Below are 13,446 nucleotides of genomic sequence, written 5' to 3'. Positions count from 1 at the left end.
TTATTATATCTTTTGGATTAACCCTTTGATCATTATATAGTGTCCTTATTGTCTCTTAAAATATTCTTCATTTTAAGGTCTATTTTGCCTGTTATGTGTATTCCTACTCCAGCTTTCTTTTGATTCCCATTTGCATGGAATATTTTCTTCCCTCCTCTCACTTTCAAATTGTATATGTCCGTGGAAGTGAAGTGGATCTCTTGAAGACAGCATATATATGGGTCTTGTTTTTGTATCCATTCAGGCAGTCTATGTCTTTTGGTTGGGGCATTTAGTCCATTAACATTTAAGGAATGTTATTGATATGTGTATTCTTATTACCATTTTATTGATTGTTTTGGATTTGTTTTTGTTGCTCTTTTTTCTTCCCATCTTCTCTTGATCTCTCCTCTCATGGTATGATGACTATCATTATTGTTGTATTTCAGTTGATTTTTTTATTTGTTTTGTATCAATTATAGATTTGTGTATCAATTATATATATACACAAGATTGTTTTAATTTGTTGGTCTCTTAATTTCAAGTGCATCTCCAGTATCCTGCGTTTGTACCCTCCTCACGATTTCTGACTTTGATAGCATAAATATGCATAGATGATTTTGAATCTTTACTCTATACTTATATGCCTTTATTGGGGAGCCTTGTCATTTGTGGAATTTTTGTTTCCTGTTGCTATCTTTTCTTCCTAGAGAAATTCCTTTAGTATTTGTCGTTAAGCTCGTTTAGTGTTGCTGAATTCTCTTAGCTTTTGCTTATCTGTAAAGCTTTTGATTTTTCCTTCAAATCTGAAAGAGAGCCTTGCTGGGTAACTAATCTTGGTTGGAGGTTTTTTCCTTTCATCACGTTATGCCACTCCCTTCTGGCATGCAGTTTCTGCTGAAAAAGTGCTAATAACCTTATTGGGATACCCTTGTATGTTATTTGTTTCTTTCCCCTAGCTGCTTTCGAGATTTTCTCTTTGTCTTAAATTTTGGTCAGTTTGATTAATATGTGTCTCAGGGTGTTCCTCCTTGGGTTTATTTATTTACTTTTTTTTTTATTTTCCCACTGTACAGCAAGGGGGTCAGGTTATCCTTACATGTATACATTGCAATTACAGTTTTTTCCCCCACCATTTCTTCTGTTGCAACATGAGTATGTAGACATAGTTCTCAATGCTATTCAGCAGGATCTCCTTGTATATCTATTCTAGGTTGTGTCTGATAAACCCAAGCTCCCGATCCCTCCCACTCCCTTCCCCTTCCTTGGGTTTATTTTATATGGTACTCATTGTGCTTCCCGGGTTTGAGTGAGTGGTTCCTTTCCCTTGTTACGGAAGTTTTCAGCTATAATCTCTTTGAATATATTTTTTTTCCTGTTACTTTCTCTCTCTCTTCTCCTGGCACCCATGTAATAAGGATGTTGGTGGGCTTATCTTGTCCCAGAATTCTCTGAGACTCTCATTTCTTTTCAATCTTTTTTCTCTTTTCAGTTCTGTACCAGTGATTTCCACTAGTCTGTTCTCCACCTTTCTTATTCATTATTCTGCCTCTTGTATTCTGCTATTGGTTGCTTCTAATGAATTTTTTACTGCATTTATTTTATTTTGCATCTCTGCTTGCTTAAGTTTTAAATCTCATATTGTTTTTCTTTAAATTATGGAGAGTTGCCTCCAGTTTATTTCCCAAATCTTGCATCATCTTCAGCATCAACAAACTAAAGTCTTTTCCCTGAGTCTGAGAATCTCCTGATCATGTAGCTGTATTTCTGAGTTTTTTCCTTTCTCCCTCATCTGAGTTATAGTTCTCTGTCTCTTCATTTTTATAGGTTTTTGGTGTGGGGTCTTTTTTGCAGACCATAGAGTTGTAGCTGCTCTTACTTCTGGTGTCTGGTCTCCTTGTAGATGAGGTTGGTACAGGGGCTTGCTGTAGGCTTCCTGATGGAAGAGACGGTGGGGATGTGTCTCTGGGTGAATTTAGAAGTGGCAGTGTGCATGGGGGTTCATTAGGCAGCCTGCTTACTAATGGATGGGGCTGTGATCTCGCCTGGATTATTGGTTGGCCTGGGGCTTCTTAGCACTGAAGCATGGGGTCAGATTATTCCAAAATGGCCACCTCTAGAAGAACACATGCTGATCAATTTTCCCAAGAGCTTTGTCTCCAAAGTCCTTCCCCTACAAGGAGTGAAAGTAACCCCCTGTCTTCCAAGGAGATCCTCTAAGAACTGCAGTCAGGTCTGACCCAGATTCCTTTGAAGTTTTGCTTTGCCCTGGGCCCCAGTGCACGTGAAAATCTGTGTGTGTGTTTCAAGGATGGGGTCTCTGTTTCCCTCAATCTTGTGGAGTGCCTGTGCAGAAACTCCACTGGCCTTCAATGCCAGATACTCTGGGGTCTCTTTCTCCCAATACCAGTTCCCCAGGCATGGGGATTTGATGTGAGGCTCAGAACTATCACTCCTGTAGGTGAGTCTCTGTGATACAGTTACTTTTCAGTCTGTAGGGTTCTACCCAGGAGGTATGGGGTTGCTTATATCATCTAATCACACCTCTTACCTCTTGATGTGGCCTCCTTTTTGCCTTCTGGAATAGGATATCTTTTTGAAAGTTTCCAGTCCATTTGGTTGAAGGTTGTTCAGCATTTTGTTGTAATTTTGTTGTTTTTATGAGAGAAGTTGAGGTCAAGTCCTTCTATTCCACCATCTTGTTTCCAAAACTAGGCTTTTGCTTTTTTATCCAATCTGCCACTCTGTCTTTTGATTGGAGCATTCAGTCCATTGACATTTAAGGTAATTTTTTTTTTTTTTGTCTTTTGTCTTTTTTTGTTGTCGTTGTTGTTGTTATTGTTGCTATTTCTTGGGCCGCTCCTGCGGCATATGGAGGTTCCCAGGCTAGGGGTTGAATCGGAGCTGTAGCCACCGGCCTACGCCAGAGCCACAGCAACGCGGGATCCGAGCCACGTCTGCAACCTACACCACAGCTCATGGCAATGCCGGATCGTTAACCCATTGAGCAAGGGCAGGGATCGAACCCGCAACCTCATGGTTCCTAGTCGGATTCGTTAACCACTGCGCCACGACGGGAACTCCAAAGGTAATTATTGATAGATATGTATTTATTTCCATTTTAAACCTTGTTTTCCATTTGATCCTATGTTTATCTTTTTAGTTTTTGTGAATATAATATTAGGTTTTATTTGTGGTTGCCCTGTTTTTTAAGTATGTTAACCTCTTCCTACATCTGCTTGCTTTAGCCTGATGGTTATGTAGTCTCAAACACATTATTTAAAAAAAGCAGTATTTAGATTTTCTTACTTTCCTTCCCCACATTCTATGATTTTGAAGTCTTTCTTTTTTGTCTTTTTGTATTTTTAAGGCTGCACCCACAGCATATAGAGGTTCCCAAGATAGGGGTCTAATTGGAACTGTTGCTGTTGGCGTATGCCAGAGCCACAGCAATGCCAGACCTGAGCCATGTCTGTAATCTACACCACAGCTCATGGAAATACCAGATCCCTAACCCGCTGAGAGAGGCAGGTATCAAACCCACAAATTCATGGTTCCAGGTCGGATTCACTTCCAATGAGCCACAACGGGAATTCCTGAAGTCCTTTTTTAGTATCTTCATGTTTGTTCTTTGCTGTTTATGTTCCTTCTTTTTATTGTCCCTTTTACAGTAGGGTCCCTCTTCCTTTTTGATCTGTATACTGGCTTATTTAAGTGATTGCTTTCTAATTGTGTTTTCCTGCATTCTATATCTTCCTTATTATTTATTCAGAGAATCCCTCTCAATATTTCTTTTATAATACCTCTAGTATATTTGTACTCTTTTAGCTTTTGGTTGTTAGAGAATATTTACTTTTCCTTCTATTTTAAATGATATCCTTGCTGGGTAGAGTATTTTAGGCTCCAAATTTTTCCCTTTTATAATTTTCAATATATCTTGCCACTCTTTTCTGGCCTCTAGTGTTTCTGTAGAGAAATCATCTGATATCCTTATGGGGATTCTCTTATAATTAATGCTTTGTGTTTCTCCTGCTGCCTTTAGAATCCTCTCTTTAACGTTTGCCATTTTTATTACAGTATTTCTTGGTGTGGGCCTGTTTGAGTTCAACTTGTTTATGACTCTCTGTGATTCCTGTGTGTTGATATCAACTTTCTTTAGATTTGGAAAATTTTCAGATATAAATGCATCAAATATATTTTTCAGTACCCTTTTTTTTCCTCCTCCTTCTGGAGTGCCTCCTATACATAGATTGGCCTGCTTTATATTGTCTCATAGATCTCTTATATTGCTTTCTTGTTTTTCATTTGGTTTTCTGTCTACTGTCCTGATTGGCTGATTTCCATTATTTTATCTTCTGAGTCACTAACTTGTTCCTCTGCATTATTCATTCTGCACTTTAGTGCCTTTAGCTCAGTTTGCATCTCTGCAAATGAATTTTCTAATTTTTATGTGTTCCTGCTTATATTTTCTATTTCCTTTCTAAAGGAATCTGCATTATTGCTTCTATCCATTATTAATTCCTTGATATTCAGCCAAAATTCCTTCTGTATTTTCACTACCTCCCTTTTGAACTCAGTATCTCTCAGACTGCAGGGGCCTGTTTCATTGTTTGCTGCTTCAGGTGAATTCTCCTGTTCTTTTAACTGTGAATGTTTTATGAGCGTCTTCACCTTGCTTATATTTTCCTTTTTCTGTGAGTTTAAGCAAAGCAAACTGCTGTCTTTGAATGCCCTTTCTATGCAAGTTCACCCCTTTGTTTTTGTGGGGGGTTACTATTTACTTTTTGCATGGGAGTTTGGATATATGTTGCCTGTTTCTTCAGTGTAAGTAGGCTGTCATCCCCAGGGTTCTAAGTGTGTTTCCCGGAAGAAGGAGGCAATGGGTAGGGCTAGTAGTCAGTGCCTGGTTTGGGGGCTGTTGACAGTACCAAGGCCATGCATGATGGTGGTGCAGGCTACTCCTAGTTGAAGGGCCCTGGAAAGTGGTAATGAGGCTTAGGAAGATTTACAAGGTGCTCAGAGCATTGGCAGTGGCAGCAACAGAGTGTGTGAGTTCCCAGTGGAGTGAGAGCAAGAACAGGTGATGTTCAGTTGCAATGCCCTCCTCTGGGTGCTGCCTGAGATCACTGGGGCTGCAAGTGGTGCCTGTTCACAGACCCCTAGTGGTGGTGGGTCATGCCCACCTTTGGAGTCAGAGATATCTGCAGTAGTTTGCCCCACACTACCTGTAGACCATTCAAGGAGCACCCCAGCCTACTTAGCCCATGTGGAAGGTGCTGCACAGGCTTTGCCTAGTTGCAGGGCCCTGGGAAGGGACAGTGATCAAGCATGTGGGTTCTTCAGGCATTTGGCAGTGGCAACAGCAGGGTGTGTGTGTTCCCAGGGGAGTGAGAGCAACAATGGGTGGTATTCAGTTGCAGTGTCCTCTTTTTGGCCAACCTCTGTGGTGACTGCCACAGACTTCTAGTGGTGGCAGGCCACTCCTCCCTCTGGTTTCTGAGATGACAGTTGTAGTTTTTGCCTGCTTCCTGGAGATCATGCAAGAGGTACCACATCACACTTATGCCCCACTGCCCTTAGCTTACACTATAATGCCCAGGTCTCCCATAGACTGAGAAAGTGGCTTCTTGCCACGCTTAGCCTGCACTATAGGTGCCCAACCCTTTGAAAACCCACATGGGCACACGGAGATTCCTATGGTGGTCCACCCCTCCTGCTCTCACCCTCCCCAACAATGGTGCCTTGCTCCTCCTGGGGACCCAGTTCTCATCCCAGGTTCCCTTGGCTGTGGAATTCTGCTCTCCATTCTGTGGCACACTGCCCCGGGGTCCCTCAGGCTGTCTCTACACAGCCAATTTAGTCCTCTCTCCAGAACTGACCTCTGGAGCCTGAGTCTCAATGCCCAGCCCCTGCCCAAGCATCTCAGGCTGTGGTGTCTGGTGTGGTGGTACAGATGATCTGTGCAGCTCTTGCTCTGCTTTGCCTTCCTCAGTCCAGCTGCTGCTCATTTCTTGGTGACATTCAGGTCCCTCAATCTCAGCTGATCTCTCTGTCAGTTAGGTGGCTTCCCAGGGTGTGGGTTGCTTTTCTCTCCCACAGATCTCTATCAGGAATGCTAGTCCTGTCCTGATTCCTTTTCTCTCTCTCTTTTCATTTGTTCTACCCAGTTATGTCAAGGGTTTCTTGCCCTTTTTGGAGGTTTAATATTTTTACCAGCATTCAGTAGATATTCAGTGCAAATCATTCTACACATAGATTTGTTTTTTTTGATGTGCTTGTGGAAGAAAGTGAGCATGAAGTCTTACCTCTCTGCCCTCTTGATTTTACCACTTGTTAAATTTTATTAAAGATTGTACTACACCTTGAAATATCTTTTACCAGTTATATCTCTCTTGAAGGTTACTTGAATATCCTGAAAGTGCTCCTTTTATTTTTTTCGTATCTATTAGACTTAATTGATTTAGAGTGTTGTGTCAATTTCTGTTGTACAGCATAATGACTCAGCCATATATATATATATATATATATATATATATATATATGACTAGGGGTTAGGGTTAGGGTTATATATGACTATATATATAGAGAGAGAGTCGTATATGTTACGTACATATACAATATGTGTATATATATATATTCTTTTTCTCATGCTATCTTCCATCACATATATAATAATATCCATTTAATGGGCTCCATTTTCTTATTTCCTGACTCCCTTTGGCTTGCTCTGAATTTATTCATTTTTAATTTCTTTTTCAGTACAGTTGCCTTACAATGTTACTTTAGTTTTAGAAGTACAGCAAAGTGAATCAGTCACACACATGTACAAACCCATTCTTTTTCCCCCCATAGGGTATTACAAAGTATTGAGTAGATTTTCCAGGGCTATACAGTAGGTTCTAGTTAATCATTCATTTTATACAGTAGTGGATATATGTTATTCTCACACTTCAGATTCATCTCTCCCCACAACAGTTTCAACTGTGGTAACCATAAGATTGGTTTTGAAATCTGTGAGTTTCTTTCTGTTTTATAAAGAAGTTATTTTCTGTCATTTTTATTAGATTCCACATATAAGTGATACAATATATTTCTGTCTCTGTCGGCCCGACTTAGTATGATAATCTCTAGGACTATCCATGTTGCTACATAAGGCATTAATTCAGTCTTTTTAATGGCTAAATAATAGAGAAGAGGTGGTACATGTGCTTGCTCCATTGAAAAGAGAACCTAACTTTGAAAACATCCAGGAAAACACATGACAAATGGATATCGAAGTTGAACCCCATTGCAAGCGGCAACATGGTCAGATTATCTTCATTCACCCACGGGATCACCTAAATCAGAGCTTATGGAAAAATAAATGGCATCATTATGGAAAGTTGCTATCATAAATCTCCACATGTATCATACACAAACTCCTTCAAAAATTTTGATACCCATCTTGAAACTCCAAAAAGACTAGAGTTGAGAATATCAGCACAACCTTAAATTTCATTCCAAATGCTAGTTATATACAATTTACTCTTATGTTTACATATAAAATTTGTAATGTTACTGCATGTAGCATAGGCAAGACACACACACAAAGAAAATATCAAAATTTGAAAAGACTGGGGAAAAAACTGAGGTTCAAATATAAATATATATAAATAAATATATATAGGCAGAAAAAGATGGAAAATGAATAATAAGGGAGTTCCCATTGTGGCTCAGCAGGAATGAACCTGCCTAGCATTAATGAGGATGTGGGTTTGATGTCTGCCCTCATAAAGTGGATTAAGGTTCCTGTGTTGCCCTGAGCTATGGTATAGATCACAGATATGGCTGGAATCCCACATTGCTGTGGCTTTAGTGTGGACCTGCAGCTACAGCTCTATTTCAACCACCAGACTGGGAGCATTCATATGCTCATATGCAGCCCTAAAATGTGGGAAAGAAATAGTGATGCAAACCAAATTAATCTAAACAAAGGCAGAAAAATAGGGAAAGAAAACAAAATTAAAAAAAAAATCTATTTGAACTAGGTGTGTTTAAGTAGCATGAAACAAGGTTAAAGAATAGAATCCCAAAATCAATGCTATGTCTATATCCTAGAAGTCAGCATTGTGAATTGAGAATTTACATATACAATCATAGCAGTAAAACAACAACAACAACAACAAAGACACCTGGATGTATTTATCAAAATATGTGAAACACAAGTTGTCAAAAAACAACAAAAAATTCACAGGCGAAATTAAAGAGGACATAAATAAGAGAGATATATTTGCACATAAACTGGATAACTCAATGAAATTATAGAGGAAGCTATCTCCACAATTAACCTATAGACTCCAGGTAATCAAAGTCAAAACCATAGCAGCCTACTTTGAGAAGATAATTCTAAATTTTAAATAGAAGTGAAAGGGAATAAAAATAAACAAAATAATGTAAAAATGAGGAAAAAACAGCCAGAATTACTTTTCCTTATTTCAAAACAGCTTCTTACTCCATAGCAATCAAAACAACAAAAATTTCATGAGGATAGGAATATAGATCAATGAATAATTTGAATAGAATGAATAATTTTGTAATGGAACAATATATATTAGGTCAAATAATATGTTACAAATGAACCAAGGTAATTAAATGTGAATAGGATATTGTTTCAATAAATGGTGGCAGTATGATTCAGTATCAATATGTCTTAAAAGAACATGGAGTCTTATGTTGCACCACATGCAAAATATATAACTAGAAATGGGTCAAATGGGTAAGAACTGTAATGAGAAAACTATTTTCAAGAGAACATTGGACACAATCTTGGAAAATTGGGGTATCAAAATTTACTGAATAGGACACAATAGTCATGACCTCGGAAAGAAAAAAATAATAATTTGGACTTCATAAAAATGAGATGCACCTGCCTTTCAAATGAAACTCTTTAAAAAATAGAAGAACTAGATTCAGACTTGTGGAAAATATTTATAAAACATATTTCTGATAAAGATGAATCCACAACACATACAGAAAACAAGTGGGTCAATTATTTTTAAAAACTTTGGGTAAAAGATTTGAAAACATATTTCACCAAGGAAGATAGCAGATCAGTCTGCATAAAGACAACCAACATCATTAGTCACTAGACAAGTGGAAATGAAAACCACAGCGAGATATCACAACAAACCCACTAGAATGGCTGACATCAGATGACTAGCAATACCAGAGGCAGTGAGGATTTTAGAAATTGGAACTCTCATATATGGTTGGCATTAACACATAATGTAGAAACTTAATGGGAAATTGTTAGCCAGTTTCTCATAAAGTTCAACTTACTCATGACCCAGCAATTCTACTCATAGGTAATGGAAGGAAATAAATAAGAAGCTTCTTCCCATAAAGAATTGGATGGAGAACTATAAACATGAACAAATATATGAGACAAAGGTGATACTGATACATAGGGAAGGAAAGCTAATGTTCATTATGCTTGGCCAGTGGTCATGTTAAGCCAAATTTAGTATTGCAGTTGTTTCAAATCAAACATATTTTAGAAGTTTTGCAATGTTTTCAATGTCTACAGAAGAAGAAATGGATATTCAGAGGCATGAAGGGAATTTCCCCAGGCTATACACTCTGGCAAGGAAACCCTGCAATTGAGATCTGTTTTCCCAAATACTCTTCTCTTGCAGCTACGTGGTGCTGAGCCTCAGCAGCAATATTGATCCTATTCATTTTTAACTAAATACAGCCTGAAGGAGGAGAACTATGTGGTCCCTGCCTGGATGTAGAAGAAAAGAGATTATTACTTAGGCTCATAACATAAATTTGGTATCACTATGCTGAATAGAAATTATGTTCATGGATATTCATAATGAAGACATTGAATGAGACAGACACCAAATTCAATGCAGGCAACAGAATACGCCAAACCATGGGGTGCTTTCTTTGTCTTTCTCAATCCCAGTCTGAGCTGAGCGGGTATTTTCTTCAAACTCATGCATGCAGTCAAAACACTCCAGACACAAGTAGTCTGAGAGTGAACTGCTGAGTGAAGGGATCCACCGTGTCTTAGAGAGATTAGTGTTTCTAAAATCCATAAGAAGACTTGAATCCCTAAGTGGAGGAGCTGAACTCATACCTGTGGATTGTTGCCTGGAGCAATAAAGGCCGCTATACAGTTCCTTCTGCTGACCCCCCAGGAGCCAAAATCATGAAAAAAAAAACATTGAATGGGGAGGGAGGAGAGGAGAATACATACTTTAGCCTTTCCCAGTTCTGCCACCTTTCTATGCCACAGGGGCCTGGTCAGCCTGGAGCTTCCACCAATTCATAGGGACCCCCATGTCCTCCTCCACAGCCTGTAGCAACCACCCTCCTATCCTCTACTCTATGTATTTGACCATTTTAGTTTCCACATAAAAGGGAGATTATGCAGTATTTGTCTTGTTTTGAGTTTGACTTATTTCACTAACATAATGGACAAAGACCAGTTACGCAGGAGGAGTAAGTTCTCCTGAGAGCAAGTGTGCAACATGATGACTATAGTGACCCAGACTATTGTATGCATGGTATTCACTAGTGCAGTCTCTTAGGATCGCTCACTGCTCACACAAATAAATTAAAATGTTAAGTATGTGGGGATGATTAATATATCAATTAACTTGATTGTGGTGGTATTTCACAGTATATGTAACTCAAAATACCAATCTGAACATTTTAAATATGTACACAATTTATACATGAACTTAATCTAAATAGAGATGTTTAAAAAAAAGCACTTTTTTCCCCCTGGGAAATAAAGGAGAGACATATGTACTATTAACTATGTAATTGTTCAATACAGTAAATAAGCATTAATACACAATATTAACACAGAATCAACAATTTATGCCAACGATTTGCAAGAAAAAGAAAGAATAACTGCAACAAAATGTGATTCAAGTTACCAAATATTTACTGAGTATTCATTCCAGGCTGGCCCAAAGATTAGACTCGCAGGATCAGGGATATGTGACTACATGTGTCTGTTATAAAGATGAGCAAATGTCACTAAGACAAAACTTCTGCCTTGTGGAAGAGTTTCTCCAGGGCCCCCTTCATGTCTCTGTTCCTCAGGCTGTAAATGAAGGGATTCAGCAATGGGGTGACCACTGTATACATCACAGAGGTAATTATGTCCTTGGAACTGGAGGTGCTGGATGATGGTAGAAAATACATCCCAATAATTGTTCCATGATACGGAGAAACCACAGAGAGGTTGGAAGCACATGTTGAGAAGGCTTTACAGATGCTCTTGGTGGATGGACCCTTGAGGATGGTGGCCCCGATGCAGCCATAAGAGACCAAGTTGCACATGAGTGAGAAGGTGATGACTCCCTCTCCTATCGTGAAAATGACCAGCTCATTGAGGGATGTGTCTGAGCAGGAGAGTTTGAGCAGGGTACCAAAGTCACAGAAGAAATGGGGGATGATGCTGTCAGCACAAAAGGAGAGCTGGGTCAGGAGGAAGGTATGACTAAGGGCAATAGCACTGGAGAGAAGCCAAGATACAGTTACTAGTAATGAACAGTCCCTCTCTCATGATGTTGGTGTAGTGGAGAGGGTGACATTTGGCCACATACTGACTATATGCCATTGAGGTGAGAAGGAAATTGTCCAGAACAGCAAAAACTATGAACAAAGAGATCTGTGCTATACACTCTGCATAGGAGATGGATTGATCCTGAATCTGCATGTTCATCAGTATCTTGGTGACAGTGACAGATAAAAAGGAGATATTTGTGAGGGCCAAGTGGCTGAGGAAGAAGTACATGGGAGTGTGGAGGTGAGGATCCCGCCTGATGAGCAGGATGATGAGCAGGGTCCACAGAACTGTGGTCAGGTGCATGCCCAGGAACAGGGCCAAGAACACATCCTACTGCTCTGGCTGGATGGGGAGCCCCACAAAGGGGAACGTGGACACATGGCTCTGGTTCTTCCTCCTCATTCTTTTCTCCTGTCTGCTAGAATGAACAGAGAGTAAAAGAAGCAGTAACCATCACATAATATTTTATAGTAGCAAGATAAAATGTAATCTAGGCTACTGGAGAATATGACAAGGTCTGTCTGCACAGACATGACTCTACAAATATCCTTTAAATGCATGGTATCATCATGTGAAATGAGTGAACTATCTATCAGCTAGGAGAGTTGGATACAGAAGAGAAACTGGATCAGTGGCATTTTTGCATCATCCAAGAGGGCATCAGCCCTCTATGTATAATCAGTAAAGAAAAAAAATGTCTTAGCAAAGGTATCTAAAATTAAATCTACATAATTTACATTTTGTTTGTACATTTAGAAGCAACCATAAGTCTTGACCTTCAAGTTGATTAAATATTGAAATTTTGAAATCTAAAACTCATTAATGAGTTGTATTCAGAGGAAGTTTTAATGAGATATAGTTAATGACAAGTGGATCAAAAATAAATGGTCAAAGAGTACACTATATATAAAAGTTGAAGAAAAAAGAAGCATACCTTTTGCTTAGACTCAAAGTGACTTAGAGCTCAGTCTTGAAATAGTGCAGGAAAAACTAAAAATATTACTGCCAGTTAAATACATTTTACTAGTACACAAGTTTATCATTCTCTTACCTCTCATGATTTAACAATGTATATAACCAATCTTGTAGGATAGAACATGATGGAAGATAATATGAGAGAAATAATGTGTGTGTGTATATATGTGTACATATATACACACATGTATAGAGAGTTATATAATACATATAATATAAAAATATATTTAAAATATGTATATATTTATGACTGGGTTCCTTCTCTGCAAAGCATAACTTGGCATAACAATGTAAATAAACTATAACCTAATAAAAATAAAATTATATATTAATATATAAATATATACAAAATTATAAATTATATATTATATAAATATTATATGTAAATTATATAAAACTATATATTAAAATAAAATTATATATTAATATATACATATATACAAAAAACCCTCTCATGCCTTCATCAAGCACAATCTAAAATGAAAACAGTTCTTATCAAGAAAGTTCAGAGAAAAGCCAAGAATATCTCCTCTATCCATCTTTAGGAACTAGGAAAAAGAAGTGGCTTAAGGAAGAGCACACAGAAGTGTTGATCACCCGTGTTCACACACACACGCACACACACGCACACACCTGTTTCCAAAAAAACATATGCTGTTCTGCTGTGAAATTTATGCTCATGTGATCTATCTGCCAGGATCATGGACTGTCTTCTCACCTAATCCATATGACACCATGACAACAGATTTAGCCACAACTTCTGTGGTCCTGAAATTCTCACCAGCTTCAGAGAGAAAAGACATGAGCCTGGATATTCCTCCTCAGTTAGTTCACCTACTTCAGAAATGGAGAGGTGAAATCTATGCTCTTCCCATCAGGGAGAGGACACAAGCTAACAGGGCACCAAGCTCTTGGTAAAGAGA

At 38.5% G+C, this 13,446-nt stretch overlaps 1 pseudogene; it reads right to left on the bottom strand.

The window, feature by feature from the left end:
* Window positions 1-7,733: 7,733 nt before the first annotated feature.
* On the bottom strand, window positions 7,734-11,958 carry LOC100525325 (annotated as a pseudogene).
* Window positions 11,959-13,446: the final 1,488 nt, after the last annotated feature.

The sequence above is a fragment of the Sus scrofa genome, unplaced genomic scaffold, assembly GCF_000003025.6.
Source record: "Sus scrofa isolate TJ Tabasco breed Duroc unplaced genomic scaffold, Sscrofa11.1 Contig59, whole genome shotgun sequence".
Classification (NCBI taxonomy): Eukaryota; Metazoa; Chordata; class Mammalia; order Artiodactyla; family Suidae; genus Sus; species Sus scrofa.
Note: the sequence above shows the minus strand (reverse complement) of the source record. Positions and strands in the feature narration are given on the sequence as shown.